Source organism: Corvus brachyrhynchos, unplaced genomic scaffold (assembly GCF_000691975.1).
Source record: "Corvus brachyrhynchos isolate BGI_N302 unplaced genomic scaffold, ASM69197v1 scaffold5, whole genome shotgun sequence".
Lineage (NCBI taxonomy): Eukaryota > Metazoa > Chordata > Aves > Passeriformes > Corvidae > Corvus > Corvus brachyrhynchos.
In genome coordinates, this window is record NW_008238321.1 from 12,735,931 (window position 1) to 12,751,657 (window position 15,727).

General features: G+C 41.2%; 1 long non-coding RNA gene across 2 annotated transcripts in view; it reads right to left on the reverse strand.

Annotated features, from left to right (window-relative positions):
- Window positions 1-519: 519 nt before the first annotated feature.
- LOC108446720 overlaps window positions 520-15,727 on the reverse strand; it is a 65,705-nt gene continuing 50,497 nt past the window's right edge. Inside the window, exons 2-3 of one of the 2 annotated variants that reach the window (XR_001862021.1) lie at window positions 8,686-8,797; window positions 520-4,529 (exon numbers count right to left, since the gene is read on the reverse strand). This is a non-coding gene — a long non-coding RNA (uncharacterized LOC108446720). Of the gene's footprint in view, window positions 4,530-8,685; window positions 15,714-15,727 lie in introns of those variants that run through there. The other variant, XR_001862020.1, reaches the window with a different exon arrangement.

Genomic DNA, 15,727 nt, shown 5'->3' on the forward strand with positions numbered 1-15,727 from the left:
GGCGACCCCCGCGTGCGGACCGGTCACGGGCGAAAAGGGCCCGAATTCCCCGAGGCTGAGATGATGGGGGTTTTTTCCTGAAGCAAAAGGGTCCCCGGCAGCATTTCTCTTCAGCGGAATGAGATCGAGAGCAAGGTGTAACACCTGCACAGGTTTGCAGGGACCAGGCACAAGGCGACTGTAGCTAGATGCCCAGTGTCTCAAAAAGTGAATATAACGGACGAGTTCAGTTGCCTTTTTCTCCCATACTGGTATTGGCTTTCTAATCTGAAAGATCTCATTATCTGATGACAGGACTGAAGTAGGCAGGTTTTTTTTTTTTTAATCTGCCTGCACAGTGCCTCTTTTTCTAAGCCTAATTCCACTTTAAAAACCAAATCCAAAGGTAAAAAATATTATCTCCTGGTAAGAACAGTTGCTTTTTTAAATGACAGCCAGGTTGGATTTGCACAGACCAGGGAGATTTTGTTTCCACTGGAAGTGCTTTAGTTTCTTATCTGAAGAAAATGAAACAAGTAGTAAGATTCCAAAGCATCCTTTATTAAAGGAATTTTCCTCATGATCCAATGAGGCTAGAAATGAAATTTTACAGGAGCTATCCTTCGTTGCAACATTTCACAAGCAGATGAAGTATAAAATGTCAGTTTCAAAGAGTGCCACACTCTGCATATTCACTGCGAGGTGTGTCTCTAAAACAGAGAGGTCAGAACACATCCTTAGTAACTTCCAGGAAAGTCAGCCCGGAAAGGCTCCTCTGTGTGTGACAGCAGAGCATCGTCTGGCTGACCTCCTGTTCATGCACTGGAACCGTGTCCCATTTTTGCCAGCTGGGGTGACGGCAGAGAGCCTGTCATAACAAATTTTGACAGTGTCAGGCTTCCACACCAGTTGCACATGCATCAGATTTGCTGGTCCCACAATACAGTGAAGTGAGCTGTTAGAACAAAGAAATGAAAAAGACTCAAAGTGTTCCTGAATATTCTGACAGACTCTGCACAGCTCAGGAAGATGATGGATAATTTTGTATTCCAAACTATCAGATAATTGGGCATTATAAACACAGTCAAGCAAATTTGCTGACAAATACAAGATAAAAGCATCTTCCACTTGGGATTAAATGCTTTTCTCTTCAAAAGGAAGTTGTGGTCTTAGCAAGTGGTTGCTCCCTGTGGCCTTCCCTTGGGCTTGTAGATGGCAGGAAGTGCTCATGGTGCCAGAAAAGAAACAGACTCTGAACAGGCCAAATGACCAAGAGCTCTGAAGAGCCTCAGGACCTGATTCCGATCCTGCACACCTCACTGGGAAGTGGGAGACACATTCCCATGGATACCCTAAAATGGCTACAAGCCCTACCAGCAACATCCAAGGCAGGCAATACTTCAGCACAGGACAACACTGCTTTCTATAAAAGGAGCACAGCAGTAATTGTGATGAACTTGTGATCCATGGTTCTTAAAATTTTTATGACCTATTGGAAAATTTCCTCCAGATTTTATAGGGAAATTTTTATGCTGGAAAATGTCTCTGGATGTTGCTAATCTCTGTAATGTAATTACTGTGACTGATAGGGCAGTGAGGAACAGCAGTGCATGCTCAGTCTCACACTGAAAGCCCTTCTGGAGAGAAGATTTGTATCCAAACCACAATAATTTATAGGCCATAAAGATCTGAGCCTTCAGTGTAAAGTCAGCCCTGTGTATGGGTGGGAGCCCCAGCATGAGACACTTCTGCACTGACAGAAAAAGCAGAGCAGACAGAGGAACAGACTTCTTCTCCTTCAACCTCCTCCTTTCCCCATATTTAGAGATGTAAAATCTGGAAAGGACAGTGCAGTAGGTATGGCATTCACTTTTAAAATTGCGATATAACCAATGACCACTAACTGCTCAAAACATCCTTCTTCTGTGCTAAAGAAAACAGCCAGATAGAAGGAATTTAGCTAATAATGTCTTTTTTTTCTTGTGTGATTCCAACAAAAAAGTAAAAAGGGCAAGGCTGAGCATCTTGAGAATATGAAAAAAAAAATCACAGAAACTGAAGAAGTGAACTGTACCAATCCAAAGAACAAACTAAATCAGAAATTACATAAAAGTTAAAACCATTAAATTAATTTTCTTATTATAACATTTATGAATAATGGCAGCTTGATTGAGCTGTGTTGCATCAGAAGATATTTAATCAGGTTACACAGAGGACACTTAAGAGAGTTACCACTGAAAATTCCCCATGTTGCCCATGTTAGGTGAGAATTAGTATCTAGCACAAAGTATATAAGAGAAAAAACAGATTTGATTCTTACATAAGTATTATGTTGGTTGCACATAACTGTCAAAGAGATGGTGTTTTAAGCAAGGGTAACAACTGTGACTTGGCTAATTTGCTCTAAAATCCCACGAGATAATTGATTTAAATATTTTTTGCTACTGCACAGGTATGTAAATTCAGTGTGGGTGCGTTTGAGGGATGGAGGGTATCAATCTTGCCTACTTAAAATGATGTAAAAAAAGAACCATGCTCAGTTCCATTTTAGTCTGATCTACTTTGCTAGATTTACCTATCCTGTTACCAAAAAAATTGTTTCCTCCTCCTAACAGTGTAAATACAGTCTAAAATTGCATCAAGTAACCAGACTTTGCACAAAGAAATAAGTGGAGTTGAGAGCAGTGTTAATAAGCAATATCCTTTGCTCTGCTTTGCAGAGCTTATGGTCCATCTGGTGAACAAACACTGCAGGCTTATCTGAACTCCAACTCACAGCCTGACTCATAGGCGGTTTAGAAGCACATTCTGTAATCAGTGGAAGACTAAGTTATTTCAGAGTGAAGATTTGCATTTTTCTTAAAAACAGTCATGTCCTTATCACATCAAAATTTAGATTTCGGATGTATGTTATCAGGTTGAAGGGGAAAAAGGTGAATGAACTGATTTGCCTAAGAATGGGTATCTCTAATATAGTCTTAAAAGAAAATCTGTGAAGAATACAGAACAAATAGCGAATTTGTGTATATTCCTATGAAATCAAAAAAATCATAGCACCTAAGGAATGTTCCTTAGGAATAGAAAAGATTGGAAATAGGCCATGAGCAGTGTTCAATGAGTAATCTGCAGCAGCAGTAGCAATGTCTTCTGAAGTTTGGGCTCCTTCCCTGAAGTGACAAATTCTTTCTTTTCTTTTCCTTCCATCACTAGCCAGAACAACACACCACTCCTAATCGTTTCAGTGCATATGGAGGACATAGACCTTTTCCCTGGGAGTCTGGCAGTCTTACTGGTCTGAGCATCAAATCTGAAAGAGCAAAACAGGGTAGGGAATTACTCCTTGAAAATGTCACCATCTCAGACTACAGGTCACTGTCTGCTCTGCAACAAGTTCCCAAAACATTGCTTTTTGGTTTTAAACACTGGTATATTGCTAGACTTAAAAGGTAGAGGAAGTGTATTTTGATTTTTTTGGAACCACAGAACCACCATTAACTTCATGTTCTGCAATTCAATCATTTTTATGGTTTACATGTGTGTTCTTCACCACTTGGGTATAATGTACCATGGATTTTCACCCTTCCATTTTTTACTTTTCATAAACAAAACCAAGATTCTTTGCCAGGTACTCATTTTACATCAGGCTACTCTCCAAGTGGGTTATAAAATTCAGGTTCTCTCTTATGTGCGGGGGCAGAACTAAAGTCAATGGAGATGTGACCACTGCATGCAAGAAATGCCTTTCGTTCTGGTGGTTTTGTAAAACATGAGATCCCAGCAAACGTTTCTTAATCCACTCTGGTTTCATTTTGCCACTTCATACTTCACAAATGCACAAATGCAAACTCTGGTGTCAATGAATATGCAAAAGCCAAATTTTTGACACCAACGTTTCATTCCGGTGACAGTGTCTATAAATTATCAACTGAACATACCGTGTCAAGATCCAAAGACAATAAAAGCAGGTTCTATGTTCAGCTTGTATGCAATATGTAATATGTATGTGAAATGCATATTACACCTTCCTTCTGAGAGATAATTTTAGTTCAGGACCTTGGCGTATGCTCCACTTCAGGATGTAAAGGAAAATGGAAGAATTATTCCCTTCACCATCACATTAAAGCATCCCTTTTTCTTTATAATCTCTTAGCATATAAAACCTTTTACTATCAATGAGGGGATATGTGCTCTGTATACAGCCCTCCGTGTTGTGACAGCTTTTTCTTTCAGCCAGTGGTCGAGGATAATCACGGAAGCATTACCCATCTGTTCTTGCCATGTGTCATTCTGTCTTCAGTAAGGAGATAGTGCAGTTCACAGCTTCCTGCAGTTCTTTTTTTCTGATGGTCTCTCATTAACTAAAAATTGTTTTATTATCCATCTGAGTTACTAAGTTGGAAAGTCTGGAAGACTCCTGCAGGTGACCTACTTTGGATTATCTAAATTAGAACCAGCCACTGCCTGTTGCAAATAGGGCTTTGTTTAGATGCAGAAGGTTTCTTTGGCTTGGGCTTTCATTCTAGGTTTTGCTTCTTTTTCTGTCTGTCCACCTGATGGAAAAAGACAAGTGTTACACAAAAAAGGGTCATCAAAGGAGAAGAGAAGGAAAAAAGAGTGGCACTGTAGGTTGTGTTTACATGATTAGCCAGTTTTTCAGAACACCCAATAGTTTTTAGACTATATTTACTATGATGACATACCAGTGCAAAGTATTTGTAGATATTTATCCCAGTAGTCACCTACAACATGTTCTCTGTGTCTAAACTTCTACTGAGATATCGCTATCACTTGCTGCAGGAACAGTAACAGCTTTTTAAAGATTTCAGTAGTCTTTCATTTTGCCTAACACTGGAAATACAATATTTTAAAGACAAAGTTTTATTTTTAAGCTTCTGATATGATACAAGTTCATCTATATGAAAGCTTGCTCTGAAAACATATCTGATGAAATAGCATCAGAAATGGCTGTTCTTCATAAACAAAGCCATTCTGTGGTAGATGATTTAATGCAAGCTTTTCTGTCAGGAAACATTGTTTATGATGGTATGCCAAACCCAGTATTGGCAGCCTCCACAGATCATTTGCTCCCACTGTTGCACTCGTGTCCCTTGTCCACGCTGGGCAGTCCCACAGAGCACAGCATGCCAGGTGGAGCTGGGACTATTTGCCAGTGTGTGACAGTGACACTTTCCTGAGCTTCTGGATAAAGCCTCCAAACCCTCGGACAAAGTTTCCCAGGGCAGGGAGTGGGGGAAGTGCATTTGTGCCATTTTCTCCTGGGAGAGGGGAGCTGACCAGGTAGCCTGATTTCCTGCTGCAGTTCCTAACAGCTGAGTTGGCAAAGGAATGCCTCAGCTTCCCTCTGACATTGGTCTGCCAACACCATGGGCTATGTAGGATATTACAGAGCAAAGACAACCATACAAATTTAAGCAAACAAACTTGATAACAATCATTAATCTTTCTGTATTTAGAAAATCACTAGCAAAAGCTGGTGCAAAAACCTGTTTGGCTGTAATTTGAATGCTACAAAAAAAGGAAGTTTTCGTACAAGATATTTGCCTTAAAAGAAACAGTTTTTGGCAGAGTAAGGCATTAGTCCATGTATGACAAAGATGGCTATGTCATACATTGTGTGATCTCTCATTTTAACAGCTTTTGAATTCATAGAAGTGGTAACACATTGTAAACACCTGTTACTAAGTCAGGGAAGATTTTGGTAAAGCTGACACCTCCTTTACAGTCTTTGAGAATTAGTCCCATTCTTGACAGCGCTGACTTTATCTATGTCCTGGTTCTTCCATCACAATGGAAAACCCTCCATAATGATGTGAGATTCCATGTGAATCTAGCAAACATGCTCCTCTCAGGAACAAGTTCCTGTCTTGGCAAGACAAATAGGAAGGTTCTTGAAGCTGTATGGAGACTGAGGAGCCAGAGAAGAGTCCTCGTGGGGTAGGTAACTAAGAGCAGTTTTGCAGGAGCAGACAGAACTGTACCTTGAAGTGCTCTTCTACATCTGGGTGTTCACAGAAGCACAGAATCTTCTGAGCTAGAAGGGACCCACAAGGATCATCGAGTCCAACTCTGAAGTGAATGGCCTGTACAGGGATCAAACCTGTGACCTTGGCATTATTAACACCATGCTCTAATCGACTGAGTCTAAAAAGTCATATGAATTGGAGAATATCTAGGTATAATTTATTTATGGGTCAGTTTGTTCTGAGCCACACCCTATCCCCTGCAGAGAACAATTTATCTATATTAATTGCCAGCTTTCATGAAACACTTGGGAAATCTTCTGCGCTGAAAGTCCAGCCCAGACCCTGATCTCAGCAGAGCTGAGTGATGGCCACTGCTGCTCACCTTTGCTATCCCTCAGTTGGGAGCCACCTGGAAATAGCCAGTTCTCAGTGCCTAGGGAGGGGTCAGTGGGATTCCATTCTGGTTCCTGGCAGCTTCATGGGGAAACTCTGCAGGACCACAGAGGGAAATAAGTCACTCTGTTCAGCTCTGAGGTACAGTGGAAGAGAAGGAAGAGATGGAAACCATGACTTTCATGGGAAATACAAGGAAAACATTCATTAGCACCACTGCTAGTAAATGCTGTAATTCTTTGTAGGTTTGAGACAGGCAGGTGAATAACCATGTCTCATTTTAAAACGACTATGTCTTAATGAAAGTACCAAAGATTACCTGAAAGATCTTACACAAAATAATTAATTTTAGGGATACAAACTAAGTTGTGAGTTGTGTTTTAAAGGTGCCTTGGCTTTTGAGTTATCTGAAGTGAATGGCCCATACCCATACAGAGATCCAAGCCACAACCTTGATGCTATCAGCACCATGCTCCAACCAACTGAGCTAATCCCAGTGTTGGTCTGTATGGTTTGGGCTTCGTAATGATTTCTGCTTTGATGAACTTGAGGACTGGGAGGAAAAAGAGTTGGTAAACCTATCTGTCCACATCAACAACGTCACACAAAACATACCAGCTCCCTGCAATTTGCAGAGCTGTGTTGCTGACCGTGCCTGAGCAGAGGCTACTCCGCAGTGCCCACTGGCACACCCTTGGGATCAGTGGTTTGTCTGCACAGGTTAGGTGTGCAGGGAGATGGCCAGGTTACACCACAGTACAGCACATACGGTTGTGACCACTTTTAAGGTAAAGGCGTGGTTTGGTGCCCACCATCGTGGCTCCATCAGTTTTGAAAATTGATATTCATCTCACATAGAAGCACTGTGGATGTGCTGACTCTCCAGTGAGGGCTGCTGGAGGTGGAGGCTTGTTTGCTCTGTGGTCTTACTGAGGGAGATACCAAGTCCTGCTGCTTCTACTTCATTCAGGTCTGCCTTGTGAGATGGAGATACTTACATGACTGCAGTTCTACCTTCTGAATAGTACAGTTCCTGCCATGACAGCTCAGTGCTGAAATTACTGGTTCTTTCCACCTATTTTATTATTAAGTTGTGGGTATGACACACATCTGACAACTTGTTTGCCTGGAGAATGTTCTGCTCCTGATCCTCCAGATTTACACAACTGTGGATGAGAGTCTAGCTGATCCTGTGCAACACTGAAACTTCTCAAATGGCCACATTCTTTCCTGGAAACTGAACCAACAAATTTGGTCACTCATTCTGCTAGATGAACTCCACTGAAACAGAATCTTAGCTCAGACTTAGATTTACCTGAGCGCGGATGAAAAATGCAAAGAGGATCTGTATCGTTTATTTTTAAGCCCCATGTAGTGAAGAAGAAGGCATATTATGCATTTCATGCATTATTCTCTCCTTTGTGCCGTAAATAATTGGCAGAGCCTTTCAGTGAAAAAACTATCTGGCCAAATTCTCAAAGCCTCATACTCTGCAAAAATCTGTCTTAAGTTAATCTATATTAGGAATAATATTCAAGTTGACTGCACTCATGTGAAAAACGTATTTAAAAAGCTCTAGCAGATACAATCTGCTATTTCTTGCCCGACTTTGTTCCCTGCTGTTGTTGGTCTCTCACGGGATTTCTTGCAGAGTGGTTAAGTGATCTATACTGAGGTTTCAAAAGCAAAGATAATAGGAGTTCTATTCATGGGTTAAACACTTAGCTGCTTTAATACAAGATGTGTAGGAGCAGCCCCTAATGACATTCAAATCTTGTTATTGCTGTGCTTCAGTGTAAGATATACTTGGTTTTGTGGCTGCAAGAAGCAATTGCCAGAGATGACTGTAAATCCTGAACAGCAAATAAATCCCAGCACATGGAAGTGATGCCCGATTTTGCTCTTACAGCAGCACATCTTTGGAACTCACCATGCTGGCTCCTGGCTCACAGCAATGCAAGTGACCCAGAGCGGTCAGCAGCTTGTACCGTACCTGCCCTGGTCTCTGGCTCCAGGGGCACCAGCTCTTAACTTCACACTGGTGTAACATTTCGAACCCTTCCTTTGCAAAACACGGCTGCCTATTCTTAGTATCTTGGCTTTTGGACATTCCCCTAAAAATGGTATTGTGCCAAGCTCTGAGCCTTCAGTATTTTTGAATCACATGTCCAACTTATTTTTCCTGTGTCCTCCAGGGCTTGCTAGTACTTGTCACCATTCCCTGGTGGAGATAACTCTACTGAAAACATTTACAGGAACACTCCTACAGTTCCTCAAGCAAATTTGTCTGACATAGCTCAGACTATCCATTTATAAACTTTAAACTTACCCAGCTGGCTCTGTCAGAAGCCTATTAGGCAGCACTCTCACACACTGCTCTCCTTCAGAGCAGTAGTCAAGACTATTTGAGCGTGGTGATCTTGTCCTCTGACACAGCTGGACTGGAAAGGAAGTGGAAAGGAGTGAGAAGAGCAACCCCTCCCCGGGTTTCTAAGTAATTGTGCAAAAGGGCTAAAAAAATGCTTAGTCTTACTATGGAGAAATGAAAGTGGGCACCCCGAACAAGGAGGAACACTTCTGGCTCTGCTGCTCTGTGTCTCACATTGCCATTTGCTTCCTTTTCTGGACTAAGCTGCAAAATACTAGTTTTGACTGAGCACAAGTGTCACAGGAATGATTAAAAACCTTGTGGAGGAGAAAACCCTGTACTCTTTACCACCCCCTGCTAAAAGTCAATGAGCAAACTCTTTATCCAAGTCCTTAACCCAGCATGGGGTAACACTGGAGATGGTAAATTCTATGACACAGCCTATCTGTGCTGTGTCTTAAGGGAAAAAAAAAGATAAATGAAAATATATATTATATATCTTGGGACAATATTGGTAGATATGCTTATGGCCTTCAAAGATACATAAGACTGTCACCAAGAGAAAAGCAATTAAATGTTCTGAGTGCAATTACAACAGGAAAAGATTTGAGAAAGACATTAATAAAACTTTCTAAGCACTGATAAGATCATTTGGGGAAGTCGTGAAGTCTCCAAAAAACAATTCAGATGAATAAGCTGTCGGAATGGCTTAAGTGCTTCTGATTTACGCTGAGGTCAACATCAATTTTCAGGATCCCTTCCCTTCCACACTAGCAGGTGAACCAAAGGGGCAGGAGCCCTGCCAATTCCACATGGAAACACAAATGAACGTGTTAGGATGCTAGAAAAATATACACAGCCATATGTATTAATATATAGTATTATTTTATTGAAAGGATCTACAGAAACAATTGCAATAGGAAGATCCAATTGTGGCTTAAGACATGTTTGCAAAGAGCATTATTTAGCCAGCAGAAACAGGAGAGGTGAGTGCAGTGTTTGTGAAAGGCTGGCAGCACCCAACAAGCGAGTGCTGCATTTCCCACCCCGGCGGGCAGCGGCAGCGCGAGGTCCAGCAGAGGCCTGTGTGGGCAGCTCCTCTGTGTCCTTCATTTAGGGTCTAATGTGGCTTTTAATTGTCTGAGCTCATCCCTTTGGCTGGCAGTTGTTATTTTGCTGTAGATCCCTGGCTCTCTCCTGCACGTTGCAGGCACTGCAGCTACAGGGCCGAGACTGCTCCTGTCCTTCAGAATCCATGGTGAGCACAACCATTAGAGCAAACAGCTAAATACAGCTTTTGGCAGCCAAATTTCAGTTTCATTGCTGTCAGAACGTCACTTACCGTGGCTGGGCTATAATTTTCAGGCTTGTAAAACCTCAATTGTCATGTTTGGATTTTCTTTAACACTTACTATAAATGCACGAATTTGATTTGTGTAGAATAGAATGACTCTCAGTGGCTCAGGGATTTGGCAAAGAGCTTCACATATTTCATCGAAATTCTGTTTGGCCTAGAGAGGCGTTACAATTCTAGATAAAAAATGTGCTTTTTAATACAGAAGTAATTTGTAATAGAATGTTCCAAAATAATTCTGTATAAAAGATGAACTGAAACAAAAGCAATGTGATCCTTGCCTCTCCACCATGGGAATTAATTCAGATTGAGAAACTGGAACTGGAGGGGTCTGATTTGACACATTTTGCAAAATACATTGTGGGTGAGTGCAGGGGAAGGAAGCAATTCCAACACCTTGAGCAGGAGGCCAAGAGGTGAGCACGTACAGTTCCTTGCAGTAATCCTTGGAGCTGTCTGGGAGCCTTAGGTGGTGTTAGGGAGCAGCAACGTTTGTGTAAATCATAACTAGTAACAAAGCAAATTACAGTAAGAGCTCTTTGGTAAACAGAAAGGAGAAGCCTGCTGAAATCTGCTTCCTTTTAGTAGGACAATTTGGATTATTTAAAGGCATCTGAACACTTGGAAAAATCTAGGAAGATCCTTCAAATGCCATATTTCTAAAACAAAAGTTAAAATTGTACACTTTTTGGGTCATATAACTTGGATCTGTATTTACACTTACTTGGCTGATGCCTTAGACAGCAAATGCATATGTATGAGGTCTTATTTTTGCACTTAATTTTTGTGTTTTGGTAAATGCAAATGATGGAAGAAGTTGACATGAATAAATTGGCACCAGTTTAAAAGTCACCTCATTGCAAAGCAAGAGATATTTAGGACTGTTCATCACCTTACTACAGGGAGGGCTTCTGGTGTTAAGTAAGTCAGTCACATGTTATATATCAGGAATGTTTTCAATTCTAGGCTCAAAAACTACAAGCTCTTGAAGGAGCCAAGAAAGAAATGTAATACTTGAGCATGTTTACTGTAAAATGAAAGGCTATTTTATCTCAATCAAATAAACCAACAAGTGAACTGCAAATCTGATACTGAAATAAATCCAATTTACTCTTGTGTAATTGCTTATTTGATTCTCAGATATGACACGAAGGAAAAAAATTTATATTCTGTCACTTCTGTTTCAGTAAACTTAACTCAAACAAGTTGCCCTTTAGGTGCATCTGGGATGGAACAGTACTTTATCTTCATCCCAAGGAAATCAGTGTATTAAATTTGTTTGAAAAATTATTATCCAAACCATGACTCCTTTTCAGACAGTGTTTGAACTGCATACTAAAAAGGCCAAATTTCCCCCGAGAGCCAGCACAAGCACGGAGAAGATAAGTACTGTAGTATATCCTCCCTGTGCAAGAAAATGTACCAGCAGCAGAGATACAATATAGGCTCAGACAAACTCAGTAGGCACAGAAGCTGCAGAAATCCTGTGGGCATGGGCATCTTCCTCTTTCCTCGTGGCCAAAATACAATCCTGATGTGCCTCAGCATTTAAAGAATAAGCTATAGAGACTCTGTATTGTCTCAGGCATTGTCAGAATACTAAATCCAGCACCAGATCCACAGTGGGGGGAGTTAACAAACTGAAAGGTGTCAAAACCAAAGCAGTAATGAAAGGGCGGGGGATAGGAGCAACACCGTTTCTGCTGAGGAGCTCTAGGGATTGAAAACGTTTGTTAAAATAAAAGAGATTTAAGATTCAGACCAAAAAACTGAGGCTGGGTTGTTTAGCACAGCAGAGGTCAGCAAAACGGGCTGGCTGACTGCGCAGCTGGGCACTGTAAGGAAGGGCTGGGATCGAAACCGCCGATTGAACATCTCACCCTGGACTCTCAGGGAATAATCTTCATCATCTCTAGTTTAAAGGTCAAATCAAGGCAGGTTTAGAAAAAAAAAATTCCCCTTAAAAGGTCCAAGACATAACTAATTCATGTCTGTGCAAGCTGAGAGAAGATTACAAAAATGGTCCCTGTGATTTTTCTTTTTTTTCCCCCCCCCAATTCATAAATGTAGGAAAAAGGTTGTTCTGGAAAGATTACCATTTTTAGTGATATGTTCTACTTCAATTATAACGAATTTCAGATTAGTTCATATGCTTAAAGCTACACGATTAAAATTAGTGTTACAGAAACAAATATTGATTGAACAATGAGGTAGGACAAGTTAACCCATGGCACTGAGTACCAATTGGGATGGGTTAGCAGTCTGTAGGAGCTGGGAACACTAACTGAGAATTTTCAGAGCAATCCAGTTCCACCCATTCAGGAATTCTATTAATGGATATTTGTACTCTGTATACAATAACCGTAACTACTGCTAAAATATTTAGGTTTGATGTAATATGTACTGTTTCCTCTGCTATAGTACCCTTGACCCTTAGATAACAAACAGCATTAGTTTTTTAGGCTTGTCAAGGCATGTCTCTAGGAGGCTCTGTGGATGACATCCAGATGACCCTTCCTTACATCTTCCTTGAATAAGAAGGATGCCATATTCTTCATGCCGTATTCATTGCTGACAGAGTCATTTCATTCAGATTTCACTGTGATTCTACATTTTCTGGTCTACATCCTCTATTCGTCTGGCAGATATTTGCCTCTAAATAAATTACATGTAGGGAGATCTTGCTTTGCAACATCTTTCTCAAAAACAAAAATACTAGAGCTTGTAAAAATAAGGTCTCTAAGACTGGGTAAACCCAGATTTTTCAACAAATCCTCAATTCCAAACCATAATCACTTTCTCTGTTTGGGAGTTTCCTATGGACAAACTACATCCTCTTGTCAATTTGATCTTCACAGTTATTTAAAAAATGGATGCTTCACTGCCAGAATTTGTGCTTTACAATTGATTACCCATGTTGTGGTTGGCCTATGGGAGAACATCCCATGGGAGAGCCATGAGGCTCACAAAGAAGTTTCAAGACCTGTGTATGGGCACCTTCAAAGCCAAAGCAAAAATCCATTTACATTTGCACACGCAGTTGTAGCCAGTTTATTTAGAACAATGGATTTATCTGTGTAAATAAGCACAGGGCAGCATTACTTTCAAAAGAAGTCAGTGACTTGAAGAACTCTTTTTCCCCCACTTCATCCCATTGTGGACCTGTAAGTGTTGATGATTCTTTTAATAACAACAAAAATGAAGAAACCCCAAAGAAGATTAAAGTCGTCTGTAATGTGCAATGCAGTGTAAATCTGTGAGAGTGAAAGAAGGGCCTGGACGAGCTCTTCAGGCTGGTAGAAGCTGCTGTTGCTGTGTCAGTCAAGGTGTTTGTGTTGGTCTGAGAGCCCTCCCCAGGACCTGCCCAGTAAAGGTCCCTGGATGTAAATCTGCTTTTTTCTCCAGCCCAAACAATCCCATTTCTGCCACCAGGATTCTACATGCAATAAGGAGCTTCCTTGGGAGCCAAAGGTCACAGGTGGGGCAGAGAGAAAAGAGGTATCACAGAGAAGTGTGCTGGAAGGACAAACTGGGGGGGATTAGAAGATTCAGAGGCTGGGGTGAATTTGGTGAAATGACCACAATTTTGGGGCGTTTAACCAGAATTGTTCTGTTTAGAACTCAACTGAAAAATCTAATGTTAGCATAACACCAGAAAAGAACAACCTCTTCAGTCCCAGTATGTAGTTATGTTTTCCTGCTTTTTCAATAAATACCTGTCTGGATTTACATGTAATGCAGTGTATTAAATTTTTAGTATTTCTTCTGTGCTCAGTACAGCTCTTTCATCCCCACGATCATGTTAATGATGTAGTGAAAGAACATTGATTTTAAAACATTTTCTGCCTTGTTAAAAAAAAACCCAAGTGGACAAAAAGCCTGCAGTCTGATTTTTGCCCCAAAGGCAGGCTATTGTTGGCCTGCCCTTCAGCACCTGGACCAGGAACAAAGGTGAAGTCACAAACCAGAGTATCGGGAACTCCCTTGAAATGGGAGTGGAGAGAGAGCACACAACCCACAAACAACAAAATATCTGAAGATAGAAATGCAATAAAAATTGGGTAAAATTATCCCTTGAGTAATGCTAGATGAAATCCAGACTAAAAATCACTGAACAGTGAAGCTATTCCAATTTATGCCACAGTAACATCAAAATACTTCCTTCTCCTCTATAAACATCCTTTAATTCTTTCTGGAAAATGGAAGAGTACCACATGTGACAAGTGTTCCTAAGCAGCATGCTGAGCACCAAATGTGAACTATAATTCATAATTCATGCTCAATTAATCATAATGTATAAGGAATGGCTCTGTTAATGTTTCTGCTAACTACCTAACCTATTTTGAGAGATGCAGGCAGAATTTCAGCTCTTGTGACTTGCTGTTGTGAGTGACAGACTATGGATACCCCAGCAGCTGTCAAAGTCACCAGCCTTCCCTCAATGAAGAGAAAAGCAATTCTCCGTATTGCAGGAGGCTAAGAAAAGCTCTGAAAAGCAGAAATGAAAGTATGTGAGGGTGGAGAACGTTGTCTTTTCTCATGTAAATCTCACTGAAAAGCAGCCTGTGTAATCCAAGCCTTGCATCAAACTAAGATTTGGAACAACCTTCATTTAGCAAATGAGCCATTTCCAACTGAAAGAGGAGAGGTCTGGTGTCTCCAGATATTGTTCTGGAGTTATTTTTACATAGCAGCCAAGGAGCAAATCCTGATTTAGGGGAAGAAGCTTTACCTTCACACACTACTATTTTTGTTAATCAGAGGGAGGAGTTAAAAATGGACTGGCTCTTTGCTCTGCTCAATTGAGGTTCTGACAGAGGAAACTGTTGGGAATCATTAAAGCCAGACTCACAGCTGATGGACCTGGAATGAGCCTCTCTGCCCCAGGATATGTTTGTGGATATTAGAAAGCTGGACTTCATGGTTCAGCATTTCTGAGCTGCATAAGCTGGCAAGAAGAGTGGTAACCTAATGAAGTTTTGAAATCCTCTGGCCTAATTTGTGTCAGGCACCCCCACAGGTACACGGCGATACTTTAGAATGCCCATGGCATAATCAGGTAAGTGCTTCTGTTAGAAAACATACATAAAAATACCATGATGAGAGAGGAGAATTACATAAGGAACTCCCTGATGTGTTCTACCAATGAAATTTGGTTTTTTCATCCTGCCACTTAAAACTGAAGGACAATACAGAATGTATTTTTCAAGCTTCTTGCAATATCATTAGGAGAGTCTCCTGCAGCCCTCAGTATTTCAGGGCTTTCCAGCCAGGAGAAGCTCAGCTAATTGTATTCCAACCTGTCATCACTAGACTTTGGGGTGTTTTCTTTTTCCTCCCTCTCCACCTTCTCATTTTTAACAGCTATTTTCCATCTCAAACCAGTAAAACCTGCCATGGAAAGCTGAGCTCAGCATTAGAGCGCCGCTCTTGGAAAATCTCTTGGAAAATTATTAAAACACGTAGCACTCTTCTCTCTTGAATACCGATTCCCGGCTGTTAGGAACACCAGGAGAGAACGAACGGAGAGAACGCTGTGGTCGGAGCGCAGGGAGGGGCCGTGCTGTGGAGGGGCAGCGCTCCCGGCTGGTGTTTAACCGGGACCAGAAGGGTGGGCAAAGGCAGGGGCTGGGCAAAGGCGAGGGCGCT